We start from the raw sequence: 15,800 nt of genomic DNA, 5'->3' as shown, positions 1-15,800 counted from the left end.
AATGACCCTACCTCTTAATACTGTTGCATTGGAGATTAAGTTTCAACATGATTTTTGGAGGAGATACAAACATTCAAACCACAGCAACTATATATGAGTTACTTATTGCTGTCATCCCAGGGCAAACAAGAATGCAAGACTGCAGGAATGCACATTGCAATACCTCTATGGGCTAAGAGCTTTCTGCAGGGCTGGGTGGGCATTTCTTTCATGACTTTCTTTTTTAATGGCTAAGCTTTGGACAGTTTTCCTTTTGAGCTGAGGAATGATGACATCCTGTTTCTTATTCCCAAAGCTTCATATCTAGATTGACTAGAGCAGGAACTGATGAGGCTGCAGGAGTCTGGAGTGGATGGAGAGAGGTCACAGGTCCTCCCCTTCATGGGCTGCGTAGACTCTGAAGGGATATGTCGCACCAAAGGGAAGGATCCTTCTGGATGATTCCCTTGGTGTCAGCTCCTCTTCTTTCCACCAGCTGGAGACAAGCCCTCCCCCTTGATAAAGGAAGTATAAAGATTTATTTGTTTAGCAAAAGGATCTAGTCAGCATTGTTTCAAACTAATTTTTTAAAAGTTCAAAATCCATTTTTTTTCACTGGAAATACCTGGACATGGAATATATAAAATGGATAACCATGGAGTGCTCTTGGTTGATGCTAGTTTTAGGGAGCAGGGTATCCTGCCCATTCAACCCACCCTCTCCACAAAGACCCTTCTCTCCATGGAGACCCTTCAGACATCTTGGTGGAAGCCACAGGGCTCTGAAGAACACAGTTTGACTAACTTCAGCCAGATAGTGTAGGTACGGTCCCTGTGTATATCATACCTAGTATGAATTGAGAACTGTTGAGGTTTCCCAGACCTAAGGAATCTCCCTGGCCAGCCACCTATTAGGTGCCTAACATTCTATCTCTTGGGGGTTTTAGAGTTTTTTGATCTTTATAAAAATGCCATCATAGAAATGTAAGTATTTCTGTAAAAATTACAAGCCCGAAACTAATTTCTTCTCACATTCACTCATCCATTCATTTATTCAATGAATACTTATTGAGCATCTACTAAGTGCCCGATATTATTCTACATATTGGAGATATCTGAACAAAACAGACAAAAGACCTACCCTCTTGAAGTCTGCATTCCAGTAGGATGACAGTCACTGACTGCTAGACCCTAGGGGACTGGAGTACAATGCTGGAGGCAGACTCTGCCCAGAATATGTTGCAGACATGCTATGCTCATTTCCATGATGCTGGCCCTACTCATCTGGAGCTAAACAATGTTCTGAGTTGAAGCAGCTTGGCAGAACACTTTGGACTAACACTGGAGTCGGTTGGTTTGTACACTGTCTTGAAGCCCTTTGGGTTTGGTTGTAATGACTTGGCCCACATTGGGGCACAGAAATGAAGAGCTGGGAGGAGTAAGGAGAGGCCACTGGGGACCTCACTTGGATCTAACTAAAGGCTTCTCACACTTTGCTGCACATTAGAGCATCTTGGGAGTTCTCAGAAATCCAGATGCTCAGCTACACCACAGACCTATTATATTAGGTTCTCTGGTGGTGGGTCCTGGGCCTCAGTAGCACAAAAAACTCTTTGGATGAGTATAGTGCACAGCCAAGATTAAGAACCCCTGAACTAACTTGGATAACAGATCTATGTAAGATTCTTCTCTTGCTGAAAGTTTTCCTGGGCTATAAACACATTTGGACATTATATTAGTCCATTCTCTTGCTGCTATAAAGAACTGCCCAAGTGTGGGTAATTTATAAAGAAAAGAGGTTTTTAACTGATTCACAGTTCTGCATGACTTGGTAGGCCTCAGGAAACTTACAATCATGGCAGAAGGTACCTCTTCACAGGGTGGTAGGAGACAGAATGAGTCAAAAAGTGGGAAGCCCCTTATAAAACCATCAGATCTCATGAGAACTCACTCACTATGAGAATAGCCTGGGGAAACCACCCCCATGATTCAGTTATCTCTATCTTGTCCCACCCTTGACACGTGGGGATTATTACAATTCAAGGTGAGATTTGGGTGGGGACACAGAGGCAAACCATATCACTGTTGTCTATCGTTGGCCTGTATTGGACTCATCTGGGGAATTTGGTGAAAACAGACAGGCCAAACCTCTCTCTCCTACATCAGTGAGCTGGGGCCTCTGAATTTTTTTTTTTTTTTTTTTTTTTTGAGACAGAGTCTCACTCCGTCACCAGCCGCCAGGCTGGAGTGCAGTGGTGCGACCTTGGCTGACTGCAACCTCCGCCTCCTGGGTTCAAGCAATTCTCCTGCCTCAGCCTCCCAAGTAGCTGGAACTACAGGCGCGCGCCACCACGCCCAGCTAATTTTTTTGTATTTTTAGTAGAGACGGGGTTTCACCATGTTGGCCAGGATGATCTCGATCTCTTGACTTCGTGATCCGCCCACCTCGGCCTCCCAAAGTGCTGGGATTATAGGTGTGAGCCACCACTCCTGGCCTCTGAATTCTTTATCTGCTCTCCAGGGGATTCAGGTACATACCAAAATTGGAGAACCACTGAGTAAGGGAATGTCTGACAGAAGAGAGTACAAGAATCACTGGCCAGAGGCAGCTCACTAATCTGTGGCCTCTTGGGCCTAGAGCCAGGAAGGAAAATAAGTGTTCCTATAAAGGTTTCACTGTTGTGAAGCTCTACCTTCTACATTACTGCATTGAAACATAATGCCTTGTAAGGTATTATTGTCCCCAATTTACAGATGTGAAAACTGAGGCACAAAGATAGAAAGCAACTTGCCCAAAGCCACGTGGAATTCAAACCCTGATGTGCCTGACTTCAGATTCTGGGGAGACAGAGTTCCGGTTTCTCTTCTGTGACTTGGAATCTGTTACAAGGAGCACTAGAGAGTTTCTGTCATCTCTTAACTCAGATGACGCTCTGATTGTCCTTTAGAAGTGTCACCAGAAGTTCATGCTCCGAGACTATCCTGTGCTCACAGGAAACTGTTCATTCATTCATGCCCCTTTTGTTCTCCTGGGTCAGGCTCTCAGCTCCTCCTTTATCCTGGAATCCTGCAATTAGCCTAATTGTTAATCTAATGAGCAGATTTTTCAGTGTCATAATGCAGTTTAGAACTATATACCCTTTATAGTCTGCATCTACTTCCCCTTTCCAGTACCTCTGCAACTACAAAAACCCTATATTGACTATAAAGATCATGTAACGTTTCCTTTGATTTGAAATTCTACATGACCTAAGTACTTTAGGCAATTATCTATGAACATCTAAAATAACAAATGGGCAAAAGAGTGGGAGATTGTTCCCATTCCCATTAAAGAAGACATTCTCTTCTGTGTTTAACATGGGCAAGATAAAATTCTATTTATTAGACTTTAGACACATATTTTCAGAACACATTTATTGTGTGCAGCAAAGTTCAACTCTATTTTGTGCCTGTACATACAAGTATCAAAGGAAGAGCCTTCATTCCTGGTTCCTGACAAATATGAAATTGCTTTCAAGAAAACGCATGCAAAAGCAATTATGATTATGAATGGCTTTGGCAGCCACCATCTTACATTATTAATTTTGTAATACAGTCCACCTCCTCTTCATTCATATTTGATAGGAAGCCTGTGTGGTCAAGAAGGAAGCCCAGTGCAGGATTTATGAAGTTGTTTGTAAGGTTTCTGGTGGTGCTTGTTCTGCATTCAGGGTTGTGCTCTTCCTGCCCTCCATGACCTTACTTGCCTTTGAGATAGCAACTGCTCTTTTGGAATTTATCAACAGGCATGATCAGTAACCAGCAGGGTATTATCTAAAGGAAACAAAATAGGCTTTGAGTATCGTTTGGAATCAGCCATATTTCCTCTGCAGTGGCAAGGTGCTGGGAGTACAGAGTATTCGTGGGAAAGGGTCTCTCCCATAGTCTCTGATGAGAAGGAAGCATATTAGCTGTAATACCCAGCATTTATATCAAGCTCAAGTTCAAGCTAAAGTTAAAGATTAATACTATTCACAAGGCGTTTCCAAACCTATGGTCTCATTTGAACACATGATAATCCTTAGGGATTATGTGTATTATTTTTGTAATAAGGATACACTTATTAAGTTGCTTATACCTAACTTCTTGATAAATGGAATTGTTAGGTATTTCTTTTGGCCTAAGGGCATCGTTAAAAAAAAAAAAAAAAGAAAGAAACTCCTGAGATACCAAGGACAACATGAACCTAGAATGTCTGAAAGCTTTTGGTGTAATGAAAAACCCTAATGGTATTGCTTTTCTTTTCTTTTTTTTTTTCCAGAGGACTCTGTACATTTGAAAGTCTTTTAAACTCCAAGACTGAACAACTGCCAGAGGGATTTTGCTGCTGTGACCAGATGGCTAGAGAGACGCTTTCAGGTAGGTGATTTCCTAGCCCTTCTGAGCCACAGTTGGTTGTCCATGACCAGATTTGTCCCTGAATGCACACAGGTTGGCCTGAAACAATAGGGTAATGAGTCACCCAAGAGTGGATAGTGAGTGAATTGGGTGTCTGTTATTTCCAGGCATCCAGGGGACAAAGTGACAACCCATGTAGTCCATCTGTCTCTGATAGAGAAGACAAAAGCACCAATCTCTGTTCAGTCTTTTTACTCAAAGATCTTTCTTCAGTGCCCCTCTACACACCTTGCCTCCAAGAAAAAATATGGGCAGCCTGGAATAGTGGGTGGGACCTGGCATCTGTGTCAAATGTTGGCTTAGCTCCTCAGCGACACACACGCAGCTCTTTACTGTTCCCTGGTGCTGCCCCATTCCAGAGATGCTCTGGTGTTCCTCCTTACTGGTCGCCGTACTGAGACGATGGGGATCATGGATGCTGCCTGATGGTAAAGATAGGTATGAGGTAAAAAGCACTCAAGGAAGTCTTAAGTGCCTGCCATTTCTACATTTCCACCTAAGGAAGCAACCCCAGAGCAATCTCTTGGCTTTGGTTGCCAGGCTGTGAGTGTTGGCTGATCCTGGCGCCCTGGCCACAACTGGGGGGATTCGTGATTAGCCAGTTGCTCACTGCGAATGCTGGGTGGGACTAGAACCAACTGACATTGCACTGACATTGAGATTTAGAATCAGATATTCCTGGTTCAAATCCTGCCTCTACCGTGTACTAGCTGTGTGACTCTGTGAAAATTATTTAACCTATCTAGTATTTGTTTTCTTCACTTGTAAAATGGAAATAACAACAAACCACCTATGACAATTCATTGAAAGTGCTTAGCATGGTGCCTAAACTAAGCCTTACTTATATGGTAGCCATTGATCATTATCGTCATCACCATCTTAGTGGAAACAACAAACCTATGAAGTAGGATGAAGAGAGGTTCATCCTAATCCCCATTCTGCAGATGTAGAAACTGAGGCTTGGAGAGGTTAAATCTGACTTGCTTTGGGTTACATGCCCAAGTACAGCTGGGACTTCAAACCTGGGTGTTCCTTAACCTGGCACCCCTTGATTGCATCCTGTCGATGACCACTTAATGGGCCTCTCCTTCCCATCTCCTGGCCCACTCTGACTATGGAGGTCATAGGTAACCCTTCCTAAGTTCATGTATATGTCCTGCTGCTCTCGCCTCCTGGATCCTGCACAGCAGACAGCCAAGTGTAAGCTGGGACAACTCCAAGCAGGAAAAGGGATGTTGGCTGGATGCAGTGGCTTACGCCTATAATCCCAGCACTCTGAGATGCCAAAGCAGAGAATTGCCTGAGCCCAGGAGTTCAAGACCACCCTGGGCAACATAGTGAGACCCTGTCTCTACAAAAAAATTTAAAAATTAGCCACATGCCTGTAGTCCCAGCTACTTGGAAGACTGAGGTGGAGGATTCAGGGAGTTAGACCATCTATGTGTCTGTTTCTCTGATTAGACCATAATGCCCTTGAGAGCAGGGACCATCTCTCTAAATAACCAGATATTACTTGTCACTTTGTTCCTTCATACAGAGCTAAGGGAATCAAGTGAAACATAAAACTAAGATATTCTAGATTTGTGCTGGAATGTGTAATAGATGTGTATTGTTTTGTGGCTCCCAGCCTTCCAAACTCTTGTTTTTCAGGAATCTTTCGTTGGTGACAGGCACAGTCCTGTCTCCCACTTCAGAGTAATAAGGGACCAGACATTCCCTTTTCTTTGTCTTGGCCTTATGTGACCTATGCTTGGCCAGCCGGATACTCCCACTTTGAACTTTGAGTTTTAAAAGAGTCTCACAGAGACAAGGGCCACATGAGAAATTCATTGGTCACGTGTGGTTCATGCAGGAGCAGTGGGTAAGCTGAAGGCTCAGTGAAGGGCTCTAGGAGCAGCTGTGCCAGAATGAGTGATCTAACCCAGCTATTTCAGTGGCCCTACCTGGGGTGTGTTTTGCCACCTAGCCTCTTAGTTTCCTGACCTCTTTTTGAGCATGGTTCTTCATTTTTCTTACAGATTTAGAGACCAGCTTAATATCCTATTAATAAATGCCGTCTTTTGCTGCAGCAAGTCAGAGTAAATTTCTGTTTTTTGTCTTTGTCTTTGGCAACTGAGAACCTGATTGATGCAGGCCACAAATAATAATAAACACTAGCTCCACTCACCAGGGACATATCACATGCCAGATAGGGCACTGAGTACTTCGTATCAATATTTAATCCTCACCACAATCCTGGGTGGGAATTATTACTCTTCTCAATTTGCAAATTAGACTCAGACTCTTATGAATAGTGTTGCTGTGAGTATTCTTGCATATGTCTTCTTGGCATTCATGTGAACACATTTCTGTTGGGCATATATTTAGGAATGGAACTCCCGAATCATAAAGTGCCAATATGTTTATCTTCATTAGCTAATACTCAACTGTTTTCTGAAGTTTTTATTCCCACCAGCACTTGTGTGAGATTCTGGCTTCGGTAGATGAATGAATCTTGGCCAACATTCGATATTGTCTTTTTAATATTAGTCCCCATGGCAGGTGTTTAGTGGTATTTCTTTATAGCTTAATTTGCATTTCCATCATGCCTGATGAGGTTGAGCACCTTTAAAAATTTATTTAGGCTAGGCATGCTGGCTCATGCCTGTAATCCCAGCACTTTGAGAGGCCGAAACAGGTGGATTGCCTGAGGTCAACAGTTTGAGACCAGCCTGGAGAAACCCCATGGAGAAACCCCATCTGTACTAAAAATACAAAAATTAGCTGGGCGTAGTGGCCTGCACCTGTAATCCCAGTGACTCAGGAGGCTAAGGCATGAGAATCGCTTGAACCCAGAAGGTGGAAGTTGCAGTGAGCCAAGATCGCACCGCTGTACTCCAGCCTGGGCCACAGAGTGAGACTCCACCTCAAAAAAAAAAAATTAATAAAATAAAAATGTTTAACAGATAGTACAGAGAATTCCCATATACCCTCTCCCTCACACAGCAGTTTTTCCTGTAACTAACATCTTGCATTGGTGTGGTGCATTTGTTATAACTAATGAACCAATACTGACACATTACTGTTAACTGAAGTTCACAATGTATATTAAGGTTCACTGTTTGTGTTATATAAGTCTATGGGTTTTACCAATGCATAATGTCATGTATTCACTATTATAACATCATGCAGAATACTTTTACCAGTCTAAAAATCTGTGCATAACCTATCCATCCCTTTTCACATCCACCAAATCTTTGGCAACCACTGATCTTTTTATAGTCTATGGTTTTGCCTTCTTAGGAATATCCTATAGTTGGACTCATACAGTAAGTAGACTTGTCAGATTGACTTCTTTTAGTTAGTAATATGCACTTAAGCTTCCTCCATTTTTTTTGTGACTTGATATTAATTTGTTTTTATCACTGTTTTTTATCATTTTTAATAATCTGTTTTTTTGGGTTAGTATTCCATAGTTTGTTTATCCATTCACATATTGAAGAACATCTTATTTGCTTCCATTTTTTTGGCAATTATGGGTAAAACTGCTATAAACATTCATGTGCAGGTTTTTGTGTGGGTATAAGTTCTCATCTCATTTGGGTAAATACCAGAAAAGGTCATTGTGGGGTCATATGGTAAGAACATGAACAGGTTTTTTTAAATATATATACATATGTATATATATATTTTATTGCATTTTAGGTTTTGGGGTACATGTGAAAAACATGCAAGATTGTTGCATAGGTACATACATGGCAATGTGGTTTGCTACCTTCCTCCCCATCACCTACATCTGGTATTTCTCCCCATGTTATCCCTCCCCAACTCCCCACCCCCCACTCTCCTGCCCCTAGGTACCCCCCCGACAGACCCCAGTGTGTGATGCTCCCCTCCCTGTGTCCATGTGTTCTCATTGTTCAACACCCGCCTATGAGTGAGAACATGCAGTGTTTGATTTTCTGTTCTTGTGTCAGTTTGTTGAGAATGATGGTTTCCAGGTTCATCCATGTCCCTACAAAGGACACGAACTCATTGTTTTTTATGGCTGCATAGTATTCCATGGTGTATATGTGCCACATTTTCCCTGTGCAGTCTATCATCGATGGGCATTTGGGTTGGTTCCAAGTCTTTGCTGTTGTAAACAGTGCTGCAATGAACATTCGTATGCATGTGTCCTTATAATAGAACGATTTACAATCCTCTGGACATATACCCAGTAATGGGATTGCTGGGTCAAATGGAATTTCTATTTCTAGTTCCTTGGGAATCGCCACACTGTCTTCCACAATGGTTGAACTAATTTACACTCCCACCAACAGTGTAAAAGTGTTCCTATTTCTCCACATTCTCTCTAGCATCTGTTGTCTCCAGATTTTTTAATGATCGCCATTCTAACTAGTGTGAGGTGGTATCTCAATGTAGTTTTGATTTTCATTTCTCTAATGACCAGTGATGATGAGCTTTTTTTTGACAGGGTCTTGCTCTGTTGCCAGGCTGGAGTGCAGTGGCACGATCTTGGCTCACTGCAACCTCCGTCTCCCGGGTTCAAGCAATTCTCCTGCCTCAGCCTCCTGAGTAGTTGGGATTACAGGCACACGCCACCACACCCAGCTAACTTTTGTATTTTTAGTAGAGATGAGGTTTCACCATGTTGGCCAGGATGGGCTCGATCTCTTGACCTTGTGATTTGCCCGCCTCAGCCTCCCAAAGTGCTGGGATTACAGGCGTAAGCCACCGCGCCCGGCCCTGATGAGCATTTTTTAACATGAACAGTTTTTTAAGAAACTGACAAACTGTCTTCCAAAGTGGCTGTACCATTTTTCATTTCCATTAGCAATGAATGAGAGTTCCTGGTACTGTCAGTTTGGGGATTTTAGCCATTCTAACATGTGGGTAGTGTATCTCACTGCTTTCAATTGAAGTTCTCCAAGAACATAAAAATTTGAGCATCTTTTATATGCTTATTTGCCATCTGTATATCTCCACTGATTGTTTTCTTAGATCTGTCTCTACTTTAAAATTGGATTGTTTTCTTATTGTTGAGTTTAAAGTTCTTTCTATAGTTTGAATAAAAGTCTTTTATGATATGTCTTTTGCAATTCTTTTATTCCCCCAGTCATGACTTGTCTTTTCATTCTCTTAAAAGCAGCTTTTGTAGACCAGTTTTTAATTTTAGTGAATCCTATTTACAGATTTTTCTCCCTAGATCTTACTTTTGATGTTGTATCGAAAACCCCATCACCAAACGTAGATTTTCTCCTATGTTATCTTTTAGAAATTTTATAGTTTTGCATTTTATGTTTAGGTTTATGATTCATTTTGGGTTAAATTTTGTGCAAGGTGTACGTCTGCATTTAGATTTATTTATTTTTTAGTTTTGCATAGGGATGTCCAGTTGTTCCAGCACTGTTTGTTGAAACGTTATCCTTTCTTCATTAGAATCGCCTTTGCCCCTTTGTCAAATATCAGTTGACCCTGTTTGTGTGAGTCTATACCTTGGCTCTCTCTTCTGTTGCATTGATCTATTTTTCTATTTTTTTCACCAAATACCACTCTTTCTTTCCCCCATTCCTTCCTTCCTTCCCTACCTCCTTCCCTCCCTTTCTTCCTTCCTTCCTTTCTTTTTCTCTTTTTCTTTCTTTCTCTTTCTTTCTTTCTCTCTCTCCTCTCTTTCTCTTTCTTTCTTTCTCTTTCTCTCTCTCTCTTTCTTTCTTTCTTTCTCTTTCTCTCTCTTCTCTTCCCTCCCTTCCCCTCCCCTCCCCTCCCCTCCCATCAGTCTCTATCACCCAGGCTGAGTGCAGTGGGGTGATCTCAGCTCACTGCAACCTCCACCTTCCAGGCGTAAACCATCCTCCCACCCCGGCCTTCCAAGTAGCTGGGACTAAAGGCATGCACCACCACACCTGGTTAATTTTTGTACACATGGAGTTTCACCATATTGCCCATGCTTGTTTCAGACTCAAGCAATCCACCAGACTCTGCCTCCCAAAGTGCTGGGATTACAGGCCACTGCACCCCGCCTGCACTGTCTTGATTACTGTATCTCTAAACTAAATCTTGAAGCCAGGTTATGTCAGTCTCTCCTTCTCCTTCATTGTTGTGTTGGCTATTTTGGGTCTTGAGCTTTCCATATAAACTTTAGAATCCAGTTTGTCAGTATCTGCAGTGTACCTTGCCAGGACTTTGATTGGGAGTGCATTGAATCTATAGATTAATTTGGAAGAACTGGCATTGGTGAGCACTTTTTGATTTATTGGCCATTTGGGTGTTCTTTTTTTTGGGGGGTGGCGGCAATATACCTGTTTCAATCTCTTGACCATTCTTATTTTTCTTATTAATTTGTATACATTCTTTATATATTCTGGAAAAGAGTCATTTGCTCTTATATACATTAGAAATATTTTCTTTCATTCTGTGTCTTGCCTTTTCAGTCTTCTGAATAATGTCTTTTGAAAAATAGAAGTTCTTAATTTAAGCTTTGTTCAATTCATCTTCTTGGTTATATTTCATGACCAGTTCAAGATCCCAAGATTACAAATAAATTCTTCCTGTTATCTTCTAGAGTAGAGGTCAGCAAACTTTCACTAAAAAGGGTCAGATAGTAAATATTTTAGGCTTTGTGGGTCATATAATCTCTCTCATAACTACTCAACTCTGCCATTATAGTGTAAAAGCAACCATAAACAATAGGTAAATGAATGGTCATGTCTGTATTCCAATGAAACTTTATTTATCGAAACATCCAGTAGACCATAGTTTGCTGAACCCTGTTTTAGAGTGATGCTGTCCAATATAACTTTCTGTGATGATGGAAAGGTTCTGTATGTGCAGTAGTCAAGAACTATGTGTGGCTATTGTGTACTTGAAATGTCACTAGTGCAACTGAGAAACTGCACTACTTTTAGTTGAGAAACTTTTAATTGTATTTAGTTTTGATTAATCTAAACATTTAAATTGCTACATATGACTAGTGGCTACTATATAGGATAGTGCAGTTCTAGAAGCTTAGTGTTTTATCTTTTCTTTAGTGCTATCATCCACTTGGAATTGATTTTCATGTATGGTGGGAAGTAGGGAATAGGTGGCTATCCAGTTTGCCAAAAACCATTTATTTAAAACACTCTCTTTTTCCCATAGCTCATCAGTGCCACCTTTGTCTCATATTAAGTATCTTACATGACTCATTGTGTGTATTTATCTATCCTTGCACCAATATCATAGTGTCATGAAGAACACTATTAGAATTGTGTTGGGAGTTGCAATGAGTCTCTAGATCAACTGAAAGAGAGTTGACATATTTACAATTCTTACCAAGGATAGAGTTTATATCGCCACATACTTAGGTCTGATTTAGTAGATTCCTTAATAAGACTTTATCATTTTCTCTATGAAGAGCTTCCATTTTTTTGGTTAACTTTTTTCCAGGTACCTATTTTTTTGCTATGGTAAATATCTTTTTTTTTTTTTTTTAAATAAAAAAGTCACTTTTTGCCTGATGCTTGTATATAAAAATGAAATTATTTTTGTCTATTTTGGACTGAGCAACCTTACTAAATTATCTTAGTAATTCTAATGATTACCTGAGAGTTCTTTGGAATTTTATTTGCAGACAGACATATTATCTGCAAATAATGATAGTGTTGTTTCTTCCTTTATAATACATATGTTTTTTCTTTTTCATCTTCTGTACCATTTAGGACTTCTAGTTAAGTGTAGAATAGAAGTTGGTATTAGGAGACATCCTTAACTTGCTCCTGATATTCAGGGGAATGCTCTCAATATCTCAACATTAATTATAATGCCCTCTTTAACTTCTTATAGAAGCCCTTTATCATGTTAAGCAAATGCCCTTTTATTTCTAGATTGTTAAAGTGTTTTTGTTTTTAACATAAAAGTAAGTCAAATTTTATCAAATGTTCTTACTGTATTGAGGTTATAATAGGAGTTTTCTTCCAACTGCATTTGGAATAGTCCAATTTCTAATAATTGCTAAATTCCTACTCAGTTTTCAAGGGTCCCCCAAGACCTCCTTGATCATTCCCCACTCCCCATCATAAGGCACCCCTTTTCCTCTCCCTTTATTTCATAGTCTCTTTGAAGATGGAACCATCATGTATTCACTTATGTATCCCCCAATGCACACAAGCACACAGTAAATGCTAACAAAATGTCGGTTCAATTATGGAGTGAGTCATTCTTATGGCATTTTATAGCTTTGATTTTGTAGTTTCATATCCACATTTTTTTCCCTCCTCTGTACTGAAAGCTTTTGAAGTTAGAGTCCACATCTGATTATTCTCATTATTCCTCTAGGACTCAATCCAGGGCCTGATTCAGAGCCCTGTTCACCGATGGATGAATCCTTGCTTTCCTTGGTAAATTCCATCATCAAAACTCTACAACCAGACGTCCAAGAATAGTCATTTCTCTTAATGGTCCCCTCTGCAGAGAGAGGCTCACCCTCAGGGAGCCAGGCCAGTTCTGATGGCTAAGGGCAAAGGAATTTGTTCCTTTACTGGGATTAATTTCTAAAAAATGATTTTGCAGTAGCCTGGGCTTGACTGGCTAGGGGTGAAGGAAGGAGAAAGAAGCCGTAAAGAGCATTCCTTCACTCTAATGAAACTGAACCAAGGACAAGGCAATAAGCCAGGGAGTCAGCCATTGATGGGTCTTTACTCAGCCCTTACTTCATGCCGTGCCCCGTTGCTAGGCATTGTAGGGGTGAGAGAGACACCTGGCCTCTTTCCTGAATGCTTAGTATTTATTTTTCACCTTAGAAACAGAAATTTCACGTTTGACAAGTTAAACAATATGGCAAGGCCATCTGTTTACTCATTCATGCATTTATTCTTCCATTCATTTATTCACATAGTATTTCAAAGCCCCTGCTATGTGGTAGGTATTGTGCTAAGCACTAGGGGATTCAGGATTGAAGAGATGCCACCCCTGTCCTTAGGCTGAATGAGGGAGTTGGTTAATTAAACAACTCCAGTACAGTGAGATAAATGTGGTGGTCAAGGTATGTTTTCAAGTGCTGGATTGGGGAACAACGGGATACAGTGATTCTCAGAGGGATTAATGAATAGATATCAGAGGACATGAATTTGGTGTAGAAGTTTATTATAAAGATAAGAGAGAAGGATATATGAAAAGTTGTGGAGACTGGGAGAGCACAGGAAGTTTGGAAGATGATGTCTGGCATGACTAGAGTTCAGGAACAGGATGGAGGATGAGAAAATCCACTGGTGGGTGATGCAGAAGAAAAAGAAGGCCAGAAAGGCCGTCAAGGACCAGGCCCTTAACTCACAGTGAGAAGTTGTGGGAGCCTTCACCTCAAGGTATCAGAAGTCATTTAAACATTTCAGCAGGGAGTAATGTGATCTGATTTGTGTTTTAGAAGGTTACAAATGGTCAGAGCAGAGAGAATGGATAGGGAGAGAAGAAACTGGAATGAGGAAGGCAAATGAAGAAGAGTGTTTGAGCTGAACCTTGAAGAATGGGTAGAACTGACTGGGTAAGAATGAGAAGGTGTAGCATCCCATGCAATGGGGATGGCAAAACTTCTTGTATAGAAATTGGGAAGCACTGGGAGGTCAAGGGACCAGTGAAGAGATCAAGCTGATTGGAATCCAAGGAAGGTCATAAAGTTTGGAAGTGGGTGGCACACACTAGGGGGGCATCTGAGCTCAGAAGCCTGTAGAACCAGTGAAAAGGAATCCAACAAAGACTCCAAAATTTTAGAAATTGGAGATATAGCAGAGGGTAGTGGGAAGAGATCAACTGGAGATTTAAAAAAACCTAGATTCTAGACTCTACTCTGACACTAACTTGCTACATGAGTTTGAGCAAATTATTTCTCCTCTCTAGGTCTCAGTTTTCACTTGTAAAATGAAAGTGCTGGCCTAGATCTCTTCTAGCACTGGCAATTTAGGATGCTAAGCACTAGCCTCTATCCTTCCATTCCCAAGTGTGTTTACATTTGCCCCAGGCCATCCTAAACCATGCTTACTGCCTCACTGCAGCCTGCCAACCTGCATCTCAGCAAGAGGAAGCAGAATTAGTGGATGAGATAAAGCAAGACAAAAATAAGCATAATATAAACCCTTAAAGAGGGAAGGAAGGCTATTAGAACATGAGGCAGGGAGAAGCAGTGATGAAGATGATATCAGACAAGGAAAATCTAATTACTGAAATAACAGACTCAATATATAGGTTGCACAACAGAAAGGAAAAGCTGAGAAATAATGTATCTGTTAGCCTTTGCTATGTAACAAACCACTGCTAAACTTAGTGGCTGTTTATTACTGCTCATTGTTCACATGTCACATAAGCAGTACTGTTGAGATGAGTCAGACTCAGTTGATCTCAGGCTTGCTTATGCATCTGTGGCCAGCTGGAAGGTCTGCTGGAGGCTAGCTGGTTTGGGATCATCTCATTCACATGTCTGACAATTGTCTGGATGTCAGCTGGGACAAAGGAGCTGACCGGGCCACATGTCTTTTAAGATTATTCAGTAGACACACCAGGGTTCGTCTACATGGCGCTGTGTTTTTTAATGTGTCCTCTCCAAAATTCATGTTGAAATTTGATCCCCATTGTGGTGGTCTTATGAGGTGGGCCTTTGGAAATTGACTAGGTAAGGCCCCACCTTCATGAATGGCTTTAGAGATAGTTTGCCTTTCACCAGGTGAGGACAAACAAAAAGGTAGCATCTTGAAAGCAGAAAGCAGCTCTCACCAGACACCAATGGGGAAGACTTGATCTTGGACTTCCAGCTTTCAGAACTGTGAGACATAAATTTCTCTTGTTTCTAAATTACCTAGTCTGTGATATTTTATTACAGCAGCTCGAGCAACTAAGACATATGGTGATATCAGGATTCTAAGAGAGAGACTAGAAGTGTACAAATGGTTAGAATATGTCATAAGGCCAGCCAAGAGTCAAGGATAGGGAAGTAGATTCCACTGGTGATACAGAGTAACCCTACAAATGTCATAGACAGAAGAAGGAATGAGTGATTGTGGATTTTTTTTTGCCCCCACTCTATTGAATTCTCTGGCCAGAGTTATTCACATTCTTTGCAAATGCAACTATGCCTATCCCCATTCCAGTACCCCACAAAATTCTCATTGAACTATGACATCAAACTTGAAGTCATGCTTGGATCTTAGGATCTCTGTCAATTTCCAATGAGACTTTTCAAATGTGGCTCCTCTTCTCTGGAAGACCTGAGAACCAAGAAGATAAGTTATTTCACCCACTCATCACTAAAATGCATTGGTGGGACAGGTAAAGTGTAGATGTAATGAACATTTTTATTCAAAAGGAGGAAATAAGAAGCAAATAGCACTCACTGGTCCATAGCACTGCTGAAATCCAACTGGGATAATATTAACAGGTCTT

At 41.0% G+C, this 15,800-nt stretch overlaps 1 protein-coding gene across 2 annotated transcripts in view; it reads left to right on the top strand.

Annotated features, from left to right (window-relative positions):
* The window catches only part of OXTR (oxytocin receptor), a 217,679-nt gene that overhangs the window by 25,714 nt on the left and 176,165 nt on the right, over positions 1-15,800 (top strand). For both annotated transcript variants that reach the window (XR_010337227.1, XM_064361954.1), the window contains exon 5: positions 4,279-4,376. The gene's annotated coding sequence lies outside the window, so the exon portion shown is untranslated. The remainder of the gene's footprint in view (positions 1-4,278; positions 4,377-15,800) is intronic.

This window comes from Aotus nancymaae, unplaced genomic scaffold (assembly GCF_030222135.1).
Source record: "Aotus nancymaae isolate 86718 unplaced genomic scaffold, 86718_ANA_hifiasm-v0.15.2.pri h1tg000046l, whole genome shotgun sequence".
Lineage (NCBI taxonomy): Eukaryota > Metazoa > Chordata > Mammalia > Primates > Aotidae > Aotus > Aotus nancymaae.
This window is presented reverse-complemented; position numbering and strand designations above follow the sequence as displayed.